Genomic DNA, 19,700 nt, shown 5'->3' on the forward strand with positions numbered 1-19,700 from the left:
ACAATCTAAGTGAAGTTTTTTACTCTAATTGTGAAGCAAGTGCTATAGAAAAAGGGAATTTGAAATTTCGATGTCACTATATTTGGTAGATTCACATGAATCTGTGGAAAGGCATAACAAGTCTATAGTTTGTAACTGCACAAAATTAAAATTAGTTATATAATGCGCATTCCTCGAGATACCTTATTGTGAAAGAAAAAAATCTTTCTGCCTTCTGCTTCTCTTTCATACATACTAAAGTAACTTCTCACAGTTTAAACAAACATTTCTAAATCAGGTAGTTCAGGAGATGCATCCTATAGGAAAGAGCACCCGCCTGCATTTGGTAAGCCAAATGCATAGAGGCATATGCCACAGTGTGCTGTTCTCTGCGTCCCCCTGCCCGTGTACATCTCCACGCACGATTACATGTAGTAGCTATTATTGGTATAAAATTCTTAATAAGTTTTAGCAGAGTAATTTCTATAGCATCAAAGACCTATTGATGCTGGTAATGCCAGAGGTGTGTTTCAGCCCTTCCCTGTTTTCCCCCTGACCTCTTGCACATCGACACACTCCACTTCAATCACTCCTCTTCCACCCAGCTGTATCCCAAGTGAAACTTCCCAGCCCGTCAGCAGCAAACGCTCGCTGCGTGCTCTTGCACAGCAGCCTGCATCCCTCTCCTCTCTTTTCTGCTCAGCCAGCACAACCCAGCCACACATTCCGAACAGGAGAAGTGCCTGGGTCCCACCAAAAGAAAAAAAAAAAAAAAAAATCCTCCCATTTTGATTTTAACCCTTCTTGCAATGCAGAGTTAATGAGTAATGCTGAGGGGACGTCAGTCTTGGGGTCACTCTTTTCTTTCGCTGGTGTCGTTCACGCCACGCACATGCCCACGCAAGGCTGCGCCTGCCGCCCGCGCTTCCCATCCTCGAATGGGCAGCGCATGGCCTGAGAGCGGCATAAATAACGACCGCGTTCCCCTGCAACGTTCACTTTTGTCAGCCAGCCTAAAGTGCAACCCCGTGTCACATTTTCTGCCGTCGGTTGACATCCTCGGGCACGAGGGATAGAGCGATGCTACGGCAAGCGACCTTGTCTTTTCTTCTCTTCCCTAAAATAGCCGTTAGCATCTTTGTGCATGAAAGGAGGAAAATAATAAAAACTTTTTTAGCATCTGTAGTATGCAACTGCGCTTTTGCCTCCCACCTCCCCAAGCATTTTGTGCTGAGTTGAACTGTGCTGGGGCTTGGGATGGGTTCCCCGGGTGACAGCACCGTAAGTCTCCTGAAAAAATACTTACTGATGATAGCCATAGATGCAGCATCTGCTGTAAAATGCCGTTGAATTATTTCAGTTGCTGCTGATAACTTTTTCAGAATGCTAAATTGCAGCTAAAATCTGATGACAAAAACTTCCAAATCCATTTTTTATGGCTGCATTCTCATATATAAGCCTAAATGTGTATACGCCATTTAGATTTTAAAAAATCTTATGCAATTAAAGTTTCATCAGCAATTGTACCCTGATACCTACTGTAAGGTGTCTAAATACGTATCTACTGTCACTCTGAACGTTGCGTTTCCAGCCATTTGCCTCTTAAACTAATGCATATTTGCCACTTTCACTTTAAACAGGAATCAATTTATAATGCACATTGTGATCTTTTTGTAAAAGCCTAATTATGTACATTGCTTTTTAAAATGCAAGGATGGGAATAAATGTCTATTAATGCTTTACATGGAAAAACAGAACACAAACATCTTGTGATCTGAATATATTTATAAATAGTCACTTGCACTTTTTATGCAAATGAAATTGGGCAATGCTGTCAGGCTTAAATTTTTTTAAATTTTTTTTTTTTTTACGTTATTATAAGAGCAGCTTATTTGACATCTCATATATGTCTTTTTATCACGTTCAGGGCTTTTTCCATGCACCTGTAACTGGTGCCATCTTGTATCGTTCTTCTGTACCTTTTGTCTTTGTTTCCTTATTTTATTGCCTGTACTTCACGGAAGACGTGAATGCTAATGAACATATGACGTATACTGTCATTCACAAGATAAACAGATAGCTTTCTCTCTTTGTCGAATGTTTATGCAGTAAAATGAAAAATTAAACAAACCTGGCGTGACTCAGTCATAATTTCAGCTTAAATGAAACACCTACTGAAGTTTTGTAGAATTTTTCCCATCAGACGGAGAAATTTTCGAGAGTGCTGGGGGACTATTTTTGTATCCAAAGAGTAAAGTTTGAGGTAATTTGCTAAAAGGCATAGAAGTTATATCACAAAATTGTTGATACTGGACCGTAATAAAGTCTAAATAGTGTTAACCTCCAATTAATAAAAAAAGGGGGGAAGATGTCAAAACACTCATTACAGGTTTGATTATAATTTCTGATGGATTCAAAACCTTCTGACTGTGTTCTGGCCGCTCCAATTTAGCCATTCAGCCCATGCTGCCCGTATTGTGTATTCAGCAGTTCCTATTAGACATCTTCACAGTGAGTGATTCTGCCGGGCTTTCTGACACCCGCTTTCATGCATGGCCTGCTGCTCCGCGCCGGAGTGTTTTTCTGAGCTGCCTGCGACATTAAAGACATCTTGGCCGTGTCAGGCTCCGTGTGCGCGTGCACGCGTACGTGTGCGTATACAGGGACACAGAATATTCAACGACTGCGCCCGCGCGCGCGCACACACACACACACACGCACGCGTGCACTAGGTGCAAGCGCGTCGAAGCGCGTGCACGCGCGCCGTCACGCCTCGTCGCAGCCGTGCACGCGCCCCGCTCGCACGTACAGCCACGCGTCCACCCGGGTGGGGATGCTCCCACGCCCGCGGGCGGTCCCTGGGATGCTGGGGGGGGCGGGGGGGGGGGGGGGCTCCTGGCAGCCGGTGACACTAGAGGGCACTGCTTGTCCTCGGTTGCAGCTTCCTTCTGGGACAGCGAGCCGCTGAATTCCGTCATCTCGCTTTAATTAACAATTGAATTCTTATTAAGAAATTCTGGGCTGTTTAATGCGTTGTTGTGTTGGTTTTAGCTTTGCGTTAATGTGATGGGTGGAGTCGTCAGAACTCACAAACAAATACAGAATCAAACATCCCGTGCAGTAACAATTTAAAAAAAAAAAAAAAAAAAGTCATTCTTGGCAAAGCCAGAAGCCTGAGTTTGCCCTGCAGTGGGGTTTCGATCCCTTGCCAGCTGTGCTTCCAGGCAGCAAGTGTGGTGTGCAGCGTTGGAAACACGTTGGGGAGAGTACTGAGGAGTTAGGGTGATTTATTTCAGCAAAGGTCAGGAGAAAGATAAGCAGAGGACAAGAACAGGAGGTTTAAAAGAGCGCATCTTTGGTACATGTAAAAGGTGTATCATTTACGTTAACCTTGGATAAGCGTTTCCTGATTACAGAACACTAAGTCACCTGAGTTGCTGTTCCAAGTCCAAATGTTTCTTCTGTTCATGGGCTCTTTTACTAGTGTTATTTTGGCTGGGATTTACAAAAGAGGTTGAATAGACAGGTTAGTTGGATTAATAAAAGCCGGCATCATTTCACAAACATCAGAAAATTAATACCGATATTAGACATGTTATCGAAACAATAACATCCAAGCTCAACGTGAAGTCACCATGCATTGCTATTAAGCCTGTGTCTTCTGCAGTCGGCAACACGATGCAACGAGTGCTGTGTGCTGGCCAGATCAGGCATTTTTCTTTTCTATGAAATTCCAGCACCCAAGTTCAAGAGATTAAGTCCTGTGGTTTAAAGTACTGTTCATTGCTTAAACTGTGATTTGGGATCAGGCCCTATATCTGGTCTGGATTTTTTGTTCTACCCCTCTGATGTTTAGATTAAATACTTCTTTTTGGTTAACTGTTGCTGACTTTCAGTGAGTGTGTAAATTTTCTCGGACCAAGTATTCATAAACACGTGTAGTTAACCGCTGGTTTTTGTGATCCCTGAAAATGGCCTGTTAGTCAAGGCAATGGTAAAGGTTTTTTCCACATGTAAGGTCTAATTTTCAGCTCTTTGAAACTTAATGGTGTTCTTACATAGGAAACGTAATTTTTAAATAAAATGTAAGTTTTTAATAAACTTCTAAAATACTGCCCTGGCCAGAACTCATGTCCATTGGAAGGCAAGCCAGTAAAACAATAGGTTATATTTTGTGCAGAGCGAATTGGAAGTATTTGGGTTTTGTCCAGCATAATCACTTGCAAATGTCACAGGGATTTTGAGCCATTCTAGTTCTTAGCAATGTATTTTTAAACAGTTCAGTGAGTGTATAAATTTCTGAAAAATACTCTTGGAAGTTAACTGCACAATTCCAGAGGACAGTATAGCGTGTTTATTTTAAACACATAGGTTTTCTAATTATCATTTGTAGTGTTGGGCAGTCTGGTCTCCCACCTGATCTTTAGTAATAGATCTGTCATTTAACAAGAGCGAGCATCACCTGGTTTTGCTTTATAGGTTCATAAGCAAAAAGGAAAAAAAATGTTTAATCAATACAGAACAACTATTTTTGCATTCACCATTTGATAATTTGAAATCTTATTTTGTGTGTACTAGCGGTCTACAAGCAGTGAGATGCCAGAACTGCTATAATAGGATTTTCCCCCTCCTAGCGGGATGTTGCTTATGGCTATAAAAAGTTAATTTCAGATCGTGATACACTTGCATTAATTTTTGAGACATTGGCTGAGCGTAGTACAGAAAAGAATGACACGAACACCGCACTGCTATGCTGTAGCTAATCGTTTATTACCTCCAGCCAAAGGAAGCGGCGTTAATGTGCAGACCACAATGTCTGGGGAAAAAAAAAAAAAAAAAAAGAGAGACGTAAGCAACTGGCAGAAAAGGTCTCCCAGATTTCTTCCTGAGGGTCTTGAGAAGAGGACCAAGGAGGAAAAGGAGAAACAATAACTTCAACATCTCCTAAAGGCTGTTTAAATGGGTCTTGACGTACTTTGTGTGTTAAAATAATATTTAATGATGAGACTATAACACTTACCAAACAGTTCTCCTTCTGAATGAGAAAACACATCCTCATGGTTGTTTAAAAGTATGATTTATGCATGAAAAACAAACGATTTAGATACTTATCATCTGCAATACGCACCATACTTCGGTAATGCGTTTATATTCTTTGGAGTATTTGCTGACAAAAGGAGCGTGTTGTCTCTTCGTTCAGCAGTGAGGGATCTGTTGACTCCACAGCTATGTAAAAACCTCTCATCAGCACCTATTTTAATCAGCAATAACTTTACTATAAATCATTATCAGGAAAAGCATTGTGCTACACTTTCATACAAATACATTTATTTTGAAATTAATAGGGAAAAATAATACAGAGCCTGTTCTTGAGATGGGCTAATAAGCGTGCCCATGAGACTTTTCATTTTTAAGCACTAAATGAAAGCTTTTGCATTGCTAACAGGCTACAAAAGTTGCTTAGGTAATAAGACTCTTTTTCTCTTATCAGTAAAAGAGAAAAGGGGAGGGATGGGATGGCTCAAGGGATTGGTAATCAGATTACAAAGTCTTTCACTTCTAGGTCACTGGTTCAAATCTGCCCCCTGTTTAGTAGTGACCAAAAGCTGTTCCCAGCTGATGGCTTTTCAGTAGCCTTTGTGCAGTGCATTAGTGATCTATATCCAATGCCTGGTGAAAATCACTCCTAGCTGTTGCATTGGGAGTCTCAACCCAGACCCTTTAAGTAGGAATGAATGACCTGCTAACGCATTGAAGGGTTCAGTGGTTTATTTTCCAGCAAATAATTTTAATAAGTTAGCGGAGCAGTGCAGCTGAATATGCATTGTCACAGCTGCTCTGGGCTTCCACAGCAGACCCTGCTTCCCACCACTGCCGCTATCACTTCCCACTAGCAGTGCTTCATAAAAAATTGTTACCAGCTTATTTAAGAATTGGACTGATATCTCTTAATTTGAGCTGCGTGGTGTCACTACAATTTACTTCTATATTAGGCTAGAACTGATAAAATCGTAATTGAAAAAAAAAATGAGAAGTAAAAAGAAAATTACTAAATTTGTTCATCTTAGAAGAAATATCATACTTATTAGTAAAATTGATTTTGACATATAGAGTGTGAAAACATTTTTATTGATGTATTTAGTGCTGCAGTAATGCTGTGGAAGCTGTAAGACTTCAGCTTTGGTAGGCTTTCATGCTATATGTGACATATACCACTACAGTATGCTCAGATAAATGTTGGAAGAGCTTTATAAAATGAAATACTGGAAACTAGGGAAAACAGAGAAAATTCCCAAGTACCCGCAAAAGAGCCCTTTTGAGTGTACATTTTCTAGTGCTGTCTCTTACTGGTGCTTACTGCCAGATATTTAAATGATGGGCTTATAGACTTTGCTCTTGTCATCGTTTTGAAGTGCTATTTTCCTTAAGGTAGGGGAATGCTAGAGGACACTTGCTATAAAGGGAATGTAATTTCTGGTTCATTAATATATGAACCTGAAATGATGACTGTCTGCTATGTGTGCTCTGCACATTCCTATGGAAATTGCTTTGAGAATTTTAGAGGTGTGTTTATATCCATAGAGATGCACACAACCAATTGTAAAACTGACTTTTCCCCCAAAACTAACCAAAGGATTTCTTTTGAGGCAGCCGGCATGCTACGTGTACGTTGCAGTAGATATTTTTGTACAGAACTAGGTATTTCATCAATCCTAAATGAAACCTCGTCGGATCAAGTGGATCACATCAGCCCTCTTTTGTTAGAAGTTTGCTGCTATCACCTCAACCTGGGAAAATACGACACGTGCCTGTGCTGAGCAGAGGTTGGTGGGGTACTGACAAGTGGGATGCCCATCTGGCACAGGGCTGGCATGGGTCTTTGCTCTCCAGAGAGCTCATCTCCAGCTCCCAGTGTTCAAAGTGATCTGCCTAACATGCTTAGCACCTTCACCTTTGAAACCGAAGCTGAGAGAGTGCGCCAATAAAACCTGTGTACCGCAACTCATGTTCATTATCCGCATTTTGCAAGAATGGCTCAGGTGGGATTTAGTGCCTCTATTTTCACACTTGGCCTTCAACAGCCAAGCTAGCTGGCTTGCGATGCAATGTGATCCCCTCCAGAGACGACAGCAAACTCAGGAAAAAAATCCTGAACAACGTATTTATGATCCAAAATACACCTTCCACATCTAATAAAGCTGTGGTATCAGACGTCTCAGAGATTCGCAAGGCTCTAAGCAGCCACTGTGTCCCACCAGAAAGCTTGGGCTCTCTGAGTGCCTGCAGGAGCAACGTCTCCCTGTGTCCTAGCAACAGGCCACTCATAATGTTTTGCTCAAGCTTACTCACACCTGCATCTCTGACCCCATTAGTGGTGGGCATCAAAGGTTACCAACGCAAGGGGTAAGGGTGGAAGGGACTGCCAGCCTCACAGGGCTGTTTGGTCCAGGAGTGCAGGTTTGTAAGCCAAAGCCATTCATTTCAGAAGTTCACACAAAGGTTACAGGGGAAGAAAAAAATTAAACTGAAGACATTGACGGCACAGCTCATGTTAAGCTTGGGAAAGCTTCAGTTCAAGTCCGGCTTGAACCTTTGCTCCCTTTCCATGGAGGAAGCTGGTTTTGTTCCAGCTCAGGTCCTCTGCTCTGAGGTGTTAAGCATAGGCAAACTCAGGCTGGGCTCAGCAGAGTAAGGATTGTCTATACTTCAGGTTCTTTGTGGGTTTAATCATTAGTTTAGAAAGGAATTCAGTTAAACTGAGGTAACCTCCCAACGAGGCATTTTTCCTGGTGCAATGATGCTTCTTGGTGCAGCTTAAAAGGACCTTTATGTGGGTATAAGTGCGTGCATGTAGATTAAACTGTGATTTAGCACAGTATGTGCTTCTAAAATGTGTTATGAACTGATGCACTCCATTGGTACACCTCCCTCCCAAAGTGTGTAGAAGCCTTCAGGTTGCCATGTCTGGTGAGTGGACTTAACTGTCCAAGTACTGGAGATGTGACTGGGGTCTTGTCTTTCTAAGAGCATGGACACGGATACTGAGGCTTCCAGAGCTGGGAGCTGTGAACAGTATTTGATGTCGAGGTCCAGTTCCGTGGTGTCCTTCAGCCAGTGGTAGGATACAGCCAGATTCCTCGTGGTAAGGAGTTGCTCACCGGGACCCAGCTCTGCCCTGGGGAAGCTGTGGTGGTGGTGCTGGTGGTGAAATAAAGACATGGAAAAACCTATCCTGGTGTGTTTCATTGCTGAAGAGAACTTCAGAGTAAAAGGAGCAGGAGTAAAGCTCACAGTTGCTTTTGGTTTTAGCGTTGCTTATGAACCTTACAAGATCAGAGGGTCATGAGGAATATCTTGCTAGTGATGTGTAATGGTTTGGAAATAAACACCAGGGGTGGCTCCAGCTGACTTTGATCTAACTAAATAGCTATTATGTATATTCTGTTTAACTTATTTTAAAATTAGGCTAAGAGCATATGGGAATGCTTCTCTGTGAGCTAGATGCTTGAACTTCCAACTGTGTGTTCAGGACCAAACAAAAGGAAAATGGTTCTCTTTCAAGGAGCTTATCATCTGGTAGATAGATAACACAAAGCAGGCATGAAATGCTGTGGGAAAGAGGGACTGACTTTCTATGTTATGCCATGTTTTTAACATTCTGAAATTTTATTGATGAGGGCCAGAATTTGCAGATTTCACACAGTGTCTTTTGCCATCCACGATATCTGTGAATCGACTTTTTTTTGAAGTGGGACTTCTTAAGTGGAAAATGATGAGCTCTTAGCTTAAAAAGACGGGCAAGTAGTTAAATCCACAGCAGGCTTTTTTTCAAAGTACACCAGCAACTTTGGAGAGTGTGTGCAGAAAGTTTAGCAGACATTGCTTGTGGTTTAGCGCAGACATGGCTGATCTTTGCGGTCCCACATTATCCTGATGAGCTCCCTGGAGATCCCATGGTCACAGGACAAGACTGCTGTTTCTTCAAGTCCTGCCTGGTGAACCAGAGACATTCACTGCAGCAGATCTGCCTGGCTGACTCCTGCGGTGAGAAGGGACGGTTGCACAGTGCTATCCATGCCATCCCAGCTTGCCCACTGGTGTAGCCTGGTTTCAGGAGCCAGCTGGTGTGGCTTGGCTGGTAGCTACAGAAAAGTCTTGGTCTGGCAACGTGGGTGCAACCACCAAAGGAAGAGTCCGATCCAAAATTTTCAGGACAATTTCTTCATTTCCTCACAACCATGAAAATAAACATGCGCTGCTCTTAACATGTCAGAGTCTCTCTTTGAGACTTGTGAGTGTGAGAGTTTAGGTTATTTCACCAAAGAAGGACTGCGTGTGGTAAATTAGTACCTTCCTACATGGGAAGATGGGATTTTTCGTCACTTTCGTGCAGCATCCGTTTTCCTGACACCTAGGCACGACAGCACTCATTATGCTAATGACACTCTTCATTCTTCTGTTGAGTCATCACTACCTGGCATCACTTCTCTGACTAATGTCATAAGTACTCGAGGATGATTTGTGATACTTGACTAGTGGGCTCATGCTGAGGGTGATGCAGAGTGAGTACCACATGAGTCTCCTGGAGCATTACTCAGCAATAAATGATGACCAGGTTGGTCCAAGATCACAGTGCAGGCCAGGAGGATGAACAAAGGAAGACTTCATAGCAGTGAGACAGCATCCTGCCTCCCCGCCCCATTCCCATGTCCAGGGATGCTGAGGTGGAAGTTGAGTGCTGCGGCAGTGCCATGGCTCTCGAGACCTGATGGAGAGCAGGTCCATGCCCAGTGTCTCCAGGGGGTGGAGGGTCTGGGCTTCCTTTGCCAGAACAGCTGTGCCCAGCTGCTACCAGCACAGGGCATGGACCAGACATTTAATTATGAATGTGTACTGGTTTATGACAGTCTGTTCTGTACTCTGAATTGGAACATCTTTATCTGAATCATTTGTCATATCAGATTAGTTATGCATCCTTTAGGCTGCTTCACAAAGACTTTCTGTGTATGAAGGATTTCCTCCTCCATGGACCCTTCTTCGCCTTGCTGCTCCTTCCCCATCAAGAGTGGGTGGAAAACCTTGTTTGATACCTGGTGGTGTGCCCAATGTCTGATAAAGAAGCCTGATAAAAAGTTATCCAGTATTTCTTCTTCTGCTTTACTATTTTTCCAGGCTTTGAAACTGTCAGTCAGATTGTGGTCTGCTTGGTGTAATCTGGTTTTCTACCACACATGCACATGCCTTTTTGGCAAAGGTTTTAGTGGGAAAGAAGAGGGAAGCTGCTGCTCCTCTCTTTTGGTTGCCTGCAGTAATAAATCGCAATTTGCCATTCCCTAACCACAAAGAGAGTTATCTCCATGAGTTTGTGTGACCCCAAAAGCTTGAGTTTATATATGCTCTTGCTCAGAGACCTTGCCTGTGGAGAGACTTTTCCTTCCTGAAGTTACTCAGAGGTTGCAAGCGTGGAAGCTGAGGCTTCAAAGAACAGGAAGAGGGAGTGTTGTCTTATCCTCTGGCTGAAGTGGAAATCCAGCTGTCTGTGTTTGAATAACAAGGGCGTCAGTCTCCATGTCCATCTGTGAGGTGCTGAGCTTAACACTCAGCTTTTCTCCTTTTCTGTTTTGTTTTGTTTTTTTTTTCTTTAAGTCTGCCCTTTCAATAAAAATTAATACTTAGGCTGACATGTTTGTGTACAAATACGATAAAACAGGGGCACTTAAATAAATGCTTGGTCCTTGGTCAGCCAACACCCAGAAACTGTGGAGGGTTTGAGCTTCTTGATGTTAAACCAGTGCAGTTCTCTCTGTTTCTTTAGGTATAAAATGAAATATAAGGAAACTGACTGTTTCCTTGAAAAATGCACCAGCATGAGATTTGCATAAAGCTGTAATAAAAGTTTTCCATGTACCGTTCAAACAGAAGCAATGAAGAAGTAATGCCATTTTACCCTGTTGTATTTTGTACTTAACATGTAAAAACAGTTACTTACTTGATTGTTTCACATTCGTTTCACTAGTATGATTGTTCACTTGTAGACTGAGTTCTGGATTTACACTTTTATTAAAACATGAGAAAATTACTTCCATAACTTACTTCAGGCCACGTTTTTCATTAGATATGAACCATTACCTTCGTGATGGTAAAATATCAAAACAAAGCTCCAACCCCTTGTATCATTTCATTTTCAAGCCTTGTGTATTAATGGTTTTGTTTCAGACTGATTTTCAGGAGCGGTTTATTTCCACTAATTTGGCATCACAAAGATTTAAGATCACTGTATTTTATTTAACTTTCTCTGAGTAAGTGAAATTCCAAGAACCTGCAAATTCTGGTTCAAGGCTTTTAGAGGTTTTCACCCCACACGATACAAAAGAGGAGCCCAACAAGACAAGCTGAGAGTAAATGACCAGTTTTATTGATCCACTTTATATGCATACTGGTTGTTTAGATACGTCAAAGCAGGTCCGCTGTAATTTAAAAGATGTTCAGCTCAAGAAGAACCTTTTTCCCGGTGTGAGGAGGGTTTATTTCTGTCCAGCCCCACTTCCTAATTGATTTGAAATCACCCAAAGTAACAACCTCAGAGATGTTGACCAGGCTCAAAGCCCCAGGGCGGAAAATGGTGGTGGCACGGAGCCTGACTGGGGAGCAGATGAGTGTCTCTGCCCTGGAGCAGTCGCATCCCTCAGATGGGTGGACCAGATGGCCGAGGTTGGTAGCAGCATCAACAACCCAGCTTCTTTCTGCTGCCACCCTTTAGCAGAGCCTGTACAAGCTGCGAGCTATGGCGGCGAGTCTGACAGGCGGCGACTGGAGGAGTCATCGTAACTCAATCATCTGAGACCCTGCTTCTCCCTAGTCTGGAGCTTCCTACAGCTCCCGTCAACAGCAAGAAAACTGGCGGAGTTTAAAAACTTAGTAATATCTGCTCACCGATAGGTCTCAGGCAGCGTGCAGCACCTCACTGAGGTATGACAGGGCACCTCTGGTAAAATGTCAGCCATGCATCACTGCTAGGGGTCAACTGTGCATCAGCTACAGCTCTTAAATGACGTTAAACTGTCCCTGGTGGCTGCAAGATCAGGTTGAAAGTCTGGCACCCAACGTACGTTCAAACAAGGAAATGTGTTCAAAATGATGTCATGTGATTTGCCGGTGCTCAGAGCTGACTAGGGCTGTGAAAGTCTTTGTGAAAACTGAGCCCAGGCTAGCAAGTTTGGGGCAAGAGGCTGAGAGCGCTCCACGTTTTAAGCAGAAACACCTCTGCTTCCTAGTCTGTGTAGAGCTTGACCTTTCCTGATGCTACAGCACTTTGAGCTTTTAGTCATAGGTCTAGATGGTTCTGATTAAGGCACATTACTAATAGGTTTCGTCTGGTTTATTTTATTTTATTTTATTTTATTTTAATTTATTTTATTTTAATTTTTTATTTGTTTTTTGTTTCAAACTAGGCATGGCACTCAAATAGTTATCCAGTGCTTCAGAAATCCAGGTAAACCAAGAAAAAGTAAAGCTATGACCTGCAGCATAAGGTTTTACTGGCAAAGATGTATCAGCTAAGAGCTTGAAAAAATCCTTCACCACCCCAGCCAAGATAACTATGTTAGCAAAACCACTAGAGCAGGTTTTGCATAGCTATTCCAACAGAGGAATGCTCTTGCTGGCTGAGCTCATGTCATTTGGAGAGGTGATGCAGCCTCCTGCCAGAAAACCTCCTGCATCTCTATTAAGAGGATGCTGCTGACACAGGCGCATGGTAAAGCCAGAGCGGCGAAGGATCTTCTGCTGTACTGGAGGTTTAGGCGTGCTCATGCGCTCACAATGTCTTCCACTACCCAAGTCCAAATTAACTGTGAATACAAAATTAAATACATTTTAGCAAAGTAGGTGGATTTTTCAAATACGATTTTCCTGTGGCTCATGTACTGCAGTGGACATACCCAAGCTACCTTTAAACAACCCAGCTTGAGTATCAGATGCTCTTCAGCATTAGTTGTGCCAAATACTGCACATGCTAATTTAGGCTGCTTCCTGGCAGCATAAATTGGCCCTTGTGGAGCTCCACATTCCGAAGACCGGACCATTTTTGAGCTCATATATTAGAGGCAAGCCAACATCTCCCTGCTGCAGTCAGCAGCGTAAGAACATGAACACTTAAACTGATCTGGCTTCGCTTTCTGTTCCTAGTTGAGACGGGTGGAAGTTGTTGACCCTTCAAAATTATTATCACATCGATGAGATGTACAGAGCTTTCGCTGCCTCAGATCTCCAATTTTGGGGCAGCAGACTCCTCCTCAGTACCAACTGACTGACTCCAGCTAGACCCAGCTGCTCCAAACCGCCTTTCCTGACTATCACTGCAGCTCTCCAGCAGCCCAAAGTCAAATATCTCAGCAACTTTCACTGCTGAAATATCTTGAGATGCATTTGAAAAAGAAACTGGCTTTTGTTCACTTTAGCTGAGCTTTTGATGGGAAAAGCTTCACCAAACCCCCATGTCTAAAGTATATTTTTGGTCTGCAAGGAAACTATCTGCAGAATGCCAACATTTTGTGCTCCAGACCAGGGCGGGTGCCCCTTCCACCAGCTTGTTTTGATTGGAGCTGTTGTGGGTGAGATGTAGTGGACCCACTCAAAGATTGTTACTGATGGGCTTTCTATTGAACTGCTAGGCTTCGTTTGCACTAGACAAATTGCTGGCAGGTTTGTAAGCGAGGTAAGCCAGCATCCCTACCCGTGGTCCAGTCGCACCTATTAGCACAACCACCTGTGTTTGGGAGCTTGGTGTTCTCCACGTTGTTACAGGTCCTCAAAGGCTTTTCTCCTCTAAGATCTCTGTCATAAGACACTAGGGACAAGAGAAGCGGGAGAATTGCATTATTACATTTAAAGTTTTAATAAAGCTGAAGCCTCAGGCTTTTATACTAGAGAGCAGTAAGTTTTGTTTGCGCTGTTCGCAAAATATTACCAGCAGAATTTTGTGTACAGGTTTTTCACTGAGCTGTGCGTAAGGGACATGACCCCTACACTTTTTAAGTCTTGAGTTATCTTAGAATTAAATATTATTCTAATCATGATTGATTTTAAGAACTTGTACCCCTAATGTGAGGTGTGTGTGGAAATTTTCAGTAGAAGTTCTGCAACAGAAATTGGTTTACAGTGTGAACTGTGACGAGTCCAGATGCTCTAAGGCAATCTGTTCTAATATGTACATGCATTATTATTACTGTTGCAGTGTGATTTATTGCTGTAGAAAGCTATCACAATTGTAGATGTAACATCCAATAGATCTTTGAAGAAAATATCAGAAAGTACTTGGCTATGGTTGTTCTGTGATTGTATCTCTGCAGATTTTTCTTTTACTGATTAAAAACTGGTGTGTATCAGGTGCTTTGTCCACTGCGAGCAGGGTTTTTCTCACATGTATGTGAATTCATTTAGGGAAATTTATTCTTGTTGCTAATTGAAAGCGGGAACTAGTTTAACTTTAGATTATTTATTATTTTTTCTATGTGCTGTTCAAGTGTAGTTGCTCAGTAATTCTAATCCCTAACAAATAATATTTTATGAAGACTTGGGAACCTCATTCCTTTTTTAAGATGTGCAAAAAAGTGGAGGGTATTCAGAAATTCAGGAATTCTATCCAGGAGGTAGTGAAAGGTCTTGGGAATCTGATACTGACAAACTTGCACTACATGTATGCTTCATGGTGAAAAGGAGTCTTTCTCAGCTGAGGACAGGCTCAAGTGCTACCGCTCAGACAGTCCAGTGACTTGGTTTGTATGAGGTGGAGTGAAAGGAGGGTCAAAGAGAATCTTGAATGGCTATAGACATGTACCAAGCTCCAAGGAGAGCATGTGAAGTTACCAAGAAAGAATCTACACAGCCTTCCAAAAGTGCCCTCTCATACATGATTTCTTCTCGCTTCTGATCTACCACTGGTTTTACGAATCTTTGAGTCCAGCTGATGGCATTTTGATCCAGCAGAATTTCTACTACAAACTTATTCCACTTCTGGAAATCATTGAGGACATTTGGACAGGGGCTTCCAGTTCAGTTTCCTCTGAAAGGAATTCAGCTTGCACACGCCAAAACCTCTTAGAGACTCAAACCAGTGTGAAGCAACTGGAGACAATGGAGGACTTGCGTCAAAATTACATTGCTCGAAGCCAAATGCACATGGCCATTCAAGCCCAGTGCATACTGTATGAACACCATGCCACAGCTAAAACTGCGATGGAAGCCGTTTAGAATTTATTAGAATAAAGACTATGGAATCAATGCTGCAAAGAGTTACTCCCACAGGCTATTTACCTAAAGTCTAACTGGGATATTCATGGATTTTCAGGTTTGCAGCATCAGACCTTTGAATCCTCTTACACAGATGCCTTCATTTGATGAGAGTGCTATGGTATAGAATATATACAGACGTTTTTTATCATCTATTGTAAATATATATATATATATATACACAGTAAATATACTGCGTATGTAATATATGTGTAAGGCTATTTTTTATATGCACATACTACAGATAATAAAGGTATCAACCTTTTGTCTTTATGAAGTTACGATAATTGTGTAATATAAGCTTACAGAGGATTGCTGTCTGACCTTACAGACAGTTTAGCAGTAGAATACTTATTAAATTGACCAATAAATGGGTAATTAATATATATTAAATTAAGGAGTGCATTTTTAGGTGATTTCAAGTTCTTGCTTATGTAAGTGATAGAGTTGAACACTTGTGCAAATAGGTATTTGACATTTTCCCTTGGAAAGTGAAGGAACAAATTTTCAGCCACTGGCATAGAGAAGACGGTAGTGATGGTTAATAAATTACAAAACTAAACTTTACTGTGACTACAAAGAAGGAACACAAAAACAAAGATAAAACTGAAATGCCTGAATAGAAAAGATGGTTGGGAAAGTCTAGAAGACCCAGAGTGGTGTATTGAGTGACACAGTAATAAAAGAGAACCAGTTAACCTAGCAGAGAAGTGCCAGTTTACCTAGTTCTGACTATGAATTATTCGTTTATATGGAATTTATATTGGAAGAAGAAGAAGAAGGAATGTAAGGACAGAGTGAGTGGGGCTGTAAACCATCCAATGAAGGGGTGCACAAAGAGATGGCTTCCTGCAAAATCTGTTCAGCTAAGAATAATTTAAGATTTGAAAATTAGCATTGAGCAGGAAATTAAGTAACTCCTAGGCTGCGACTATGCAATTTACTGATATGCAAAGAGTATAAGGCATAAAATGAACTTTAGACAAAATCCTTAGGTCTTTGTTTGCAGTTGTTGCTTCATTAAAAAACTCCATTACCCAGAAAAAAAAAAAAAAATGTGATTTATAGTATTGTAAGTAGTCTGCAGTCTGTTAACTATCTTCAGCTTTAACATATCTGTTTTAAAAGACTGTACTGGCTGCATGAAATAAAACTAGTTGTAGGAAGTGTACATCATGATCCCATAGCATCCTTCCCTTGGAATTTGGTACAAGTCTGCAGTTGTATCAAATTTGAATGGCAGCTGAGTGCTGCATTTGTGTTGAATGTTAGTATATTTTACTCTAACAATTTTGTTCTGCTCACTTAATTTTTAAAATTTATGTGAATTCAGAACTATTTTTAGAAAAGATAAATATGTTTTAACTGTGAGCTATCAATTTGTTGAATCTGAAGCCTTTACTGACTATTGAAGCTTCTGTGGCAAAAGCACATAGGCTTCTTGTATCTTCTTGCAGGATAAATTATCATCCCTGGTAAGAGAGTCTCCTGCTTGAACATCACCTGGATTTATTCACCCTGGTTATTTTTTTTTTTTATTTTATTATTTCCTTGCTTATTATTATCTCCTTGCTTATTATTATGTCGTATTATAGCAGAGAACTTGAGCTCTTATGATAGAAGCTGTGTCCTGGGTTTCACATACTCTGTTGTGACATTTCTGTGTCACTTAAAAAATGGACATGTTAGACTTCTTGTTTACATGAAGGTTATACCCTTGATACTTTCTCCGCTTGATGGATTGGTTTTGTCTATTTTCTTTCCAAGTTGGCTTGTAAGGGCATGGATGCCTACCAAAACCTATTTCTTCTGGGCTGGATGTAGAGAAATCTGTAAGTGAAGCTCAGTTAATCCCGTCGATCCCTCTTTGCTGCTGCATCCATGAGCCCGTGTCCTGACCCCAGCACTGTGGCTGAGTTATCAAAAAAACCTCACATTGTCAGCCTCAGTCTCTTTGCTGTTTTTTGTGAAGAGAATACCATTCTGCAGGCATCCACAAAGCTGAGCAGTGAGCACTAGCAGCATATTGGGTATTGCGTATTATTCCCCATATCATATGTGCTCTGAAAAGCAAAGGCTCTGCATACCATGTGAAGAAAGAGTAGAAAGACATGGTGATCGATGGCTACCAGTTCTTCCATGTGCATATGGAAATTGAGAATAACAAACCTGAGCTGGGTCTAGAAGGAGAGAAGGGAACTGCATGACTGTATTTCCTTGTGATTTGAAGAGAAAGGTGATGTTCTTACATGAACTGGGTGGCTAGTTCTCGAAACAGAAATGTGGGACACAATAGCTTGAGAAAAGACTGCTTTTCCAAAGCAGAGCATTATTTTTTCCCGTTGGTCACCAGCAGTGCTTCTGAAGACCAGCCCTTCATGGAGGAAGTCATTCTGGAACACCATGAGCCAGTGATGATTTTGAGCTTCCCCCAGCATGTAATAACTCAGAGTAATTAGTAGGTATGTGAACTTCAAGGACAACAATATTTTTGCTCCTTTGCCCGTTTAAATCACAGCATTTTGTGCAAGACAGTGCAGCCAAACGAGCGCTGGAATGCACAACACTGGTACAGGCATGGCTCATTTCTAAAACTTATTCAATATGCAGCAGGGTTTAGTGCGAGATGGGCCTGTGTGGCTTACAGGTCTTCTTTTTAGGTACTGTCTCTTTCAGAGAACTTTTTTTCTGGTGGGATTTCTGAGCCATTCTTATGGCAAATACATGGAACAGAGGGTCCGGCCCCCTAACCATGCTGCCTGTGGTGCTGGGTTTAGAAGAAGCCTGGTGACACAAGCGCCTGACAACTGCTAGCAGGACCTGCAGCCCTTCAGCAGAAGTTCTTTCTGCAGATGCTGTCCTGTTTAGAAAAGTAGGGTGATGCTACCTTACCTGTTATGTCAAGATGAAGCAGTTGGATCGTCATGGTGGCTGTTAAGAGAAAGGACTAGCCACGGCCCACCCAAAAGCAGCCCAGTTTTCCCCTGCAGTCTAAGGGTCTTCTCTTCCATGATCATCTCATGCACATAGCTCTGCCTGATAAAGGGGATGGTAAATCTGCTGTCTAAAAATAAATATTTTCAGGTGTTTGGCAGATCTGAAACAACTTTAGGATAGGATAGGAAAGGATAGGATAGACTAGGACAAGACAGAATAGAACAGAACATGAGATAATGAGTCCCAAGTTCTGCTGAACCAGGCTGGTCAAAGGTCTGAGTGGCTCAGCCCTTTGAGACACAAAGCACTTATCAGTGCTTGAGATGTCCATAAGGGTTTGGGGATGGGGATTGTAATATCAATAAAAACCCTTGTTTGGAGATTCCACCTTCCTCTGGAACTCAGGGTTTCATCCCCAGTTTAGCAGAATCACCAGTGGTTCCTGCAGTGGCCCAAAGATCGTCCTGAGACATTCGCTATTCTTACGTACAGTTTCATAACGGAGGGAGTTTTGCCATCTTTGTATTTACAGTGAAGTTTAGTGCTCAGTGTCAGATGTTTGGCTGAAAATGTTACATTGTGTTACTGCTGTGTGAAGCTCAGCTTCGTACAATAGATGATATTTTGTCCTAAATGTGTGATTTTGCCCCCAAGGCATGTACCTGTTGTGTCCTGTCCTCTAAAAATTCTAGATATTAAATGTGCCCCACAGGAAGATAAATGATGGAAAAAATGGTATGTATGGAAAGGCTTCACATGGAGAAAGATTACTCTTAGGAGTTTCTTCATGCACGCTTGCCAAGATGGCCTAAGCTCAGATGAATTCCTGAATCAAGTAATTCTGACATTAGCAACAACAGAGTGCTGGGGGAGGTGGACACCTGATTTTATCTGGAATGGGGAGCTCTGCGTTGACACTACCTGGCCAATAACAATGAATATTTTTCCCTTAGAATATTTATTTGATTATGATTACACTGATTTTGGAATATACATAATGTAAACCAAAAAAAAAAAGAGGCAAGGCACGATAATTCTGCCTCTCACTCTCTGTCATACTGAGGTTATGTGGAATTGGAAGTAAGAGTGTTTGGTCAAAAGGTTTTACATGTGTGATATTTTGAGGAAACTAGGAGATAGTTTGCATAAGGTATGGATAAATGCTACTTTGGTATCAAAAATCTGGATTGAGGTGTTCATTTTGAAGTTTCTGATGCAAAGTACGGTTCACATCCCCATTGTAGAAGTCTCTTTTAAAGCAGTGTTTTCTGAGGTGCAGCCTGTATGCTGATAAGCAGTTACTAGAGCATGAACAAAGAATGCCTGGGTTTAGAAATGTTGGTTGTATGTGTTGCCATTTATACAAAAGGAAACTGAAAAAAAACATTTAACTTTAGTGTGGCATACGCGGTGATAAAGACACTAGTTGAGAAATGCTGGTTTTATAAGTATAATTCATTATACTTTCTTTGATCCAGTGTTACAAATTAGGG

General features: G+C 41.7%; 1 protein-coding gene across 3 annotated transcripts in view; it reads left to right on the plus strand.

Moving 5' to 3' along the window:
• ARB2A (ARB2 cotranscriptional regulator A) overlaps positions 1–19,700 on the plus strand; it is a 243,903-nt gene that overhangs the window by 150,161 nt on the left and 74,042 nt on the right. The gene's annotated exons all lie outside the window — the stretch shown is intronic.

Source organism: Leptosomus discolor, chromosome Z (assembly GCF_034619465.1).
Source record: "Leptosomus discolor isolate bLepDis1 chromosome Z, bLepDis1.hap2, whole genome shotgun sequence".
Taxonomy (NCBI): Eukaryota; Metazoa; Chordata; class Aves; order Leptosomiformes; family Leptosomidae; genus Leptosomus; species Leptosomus discolor.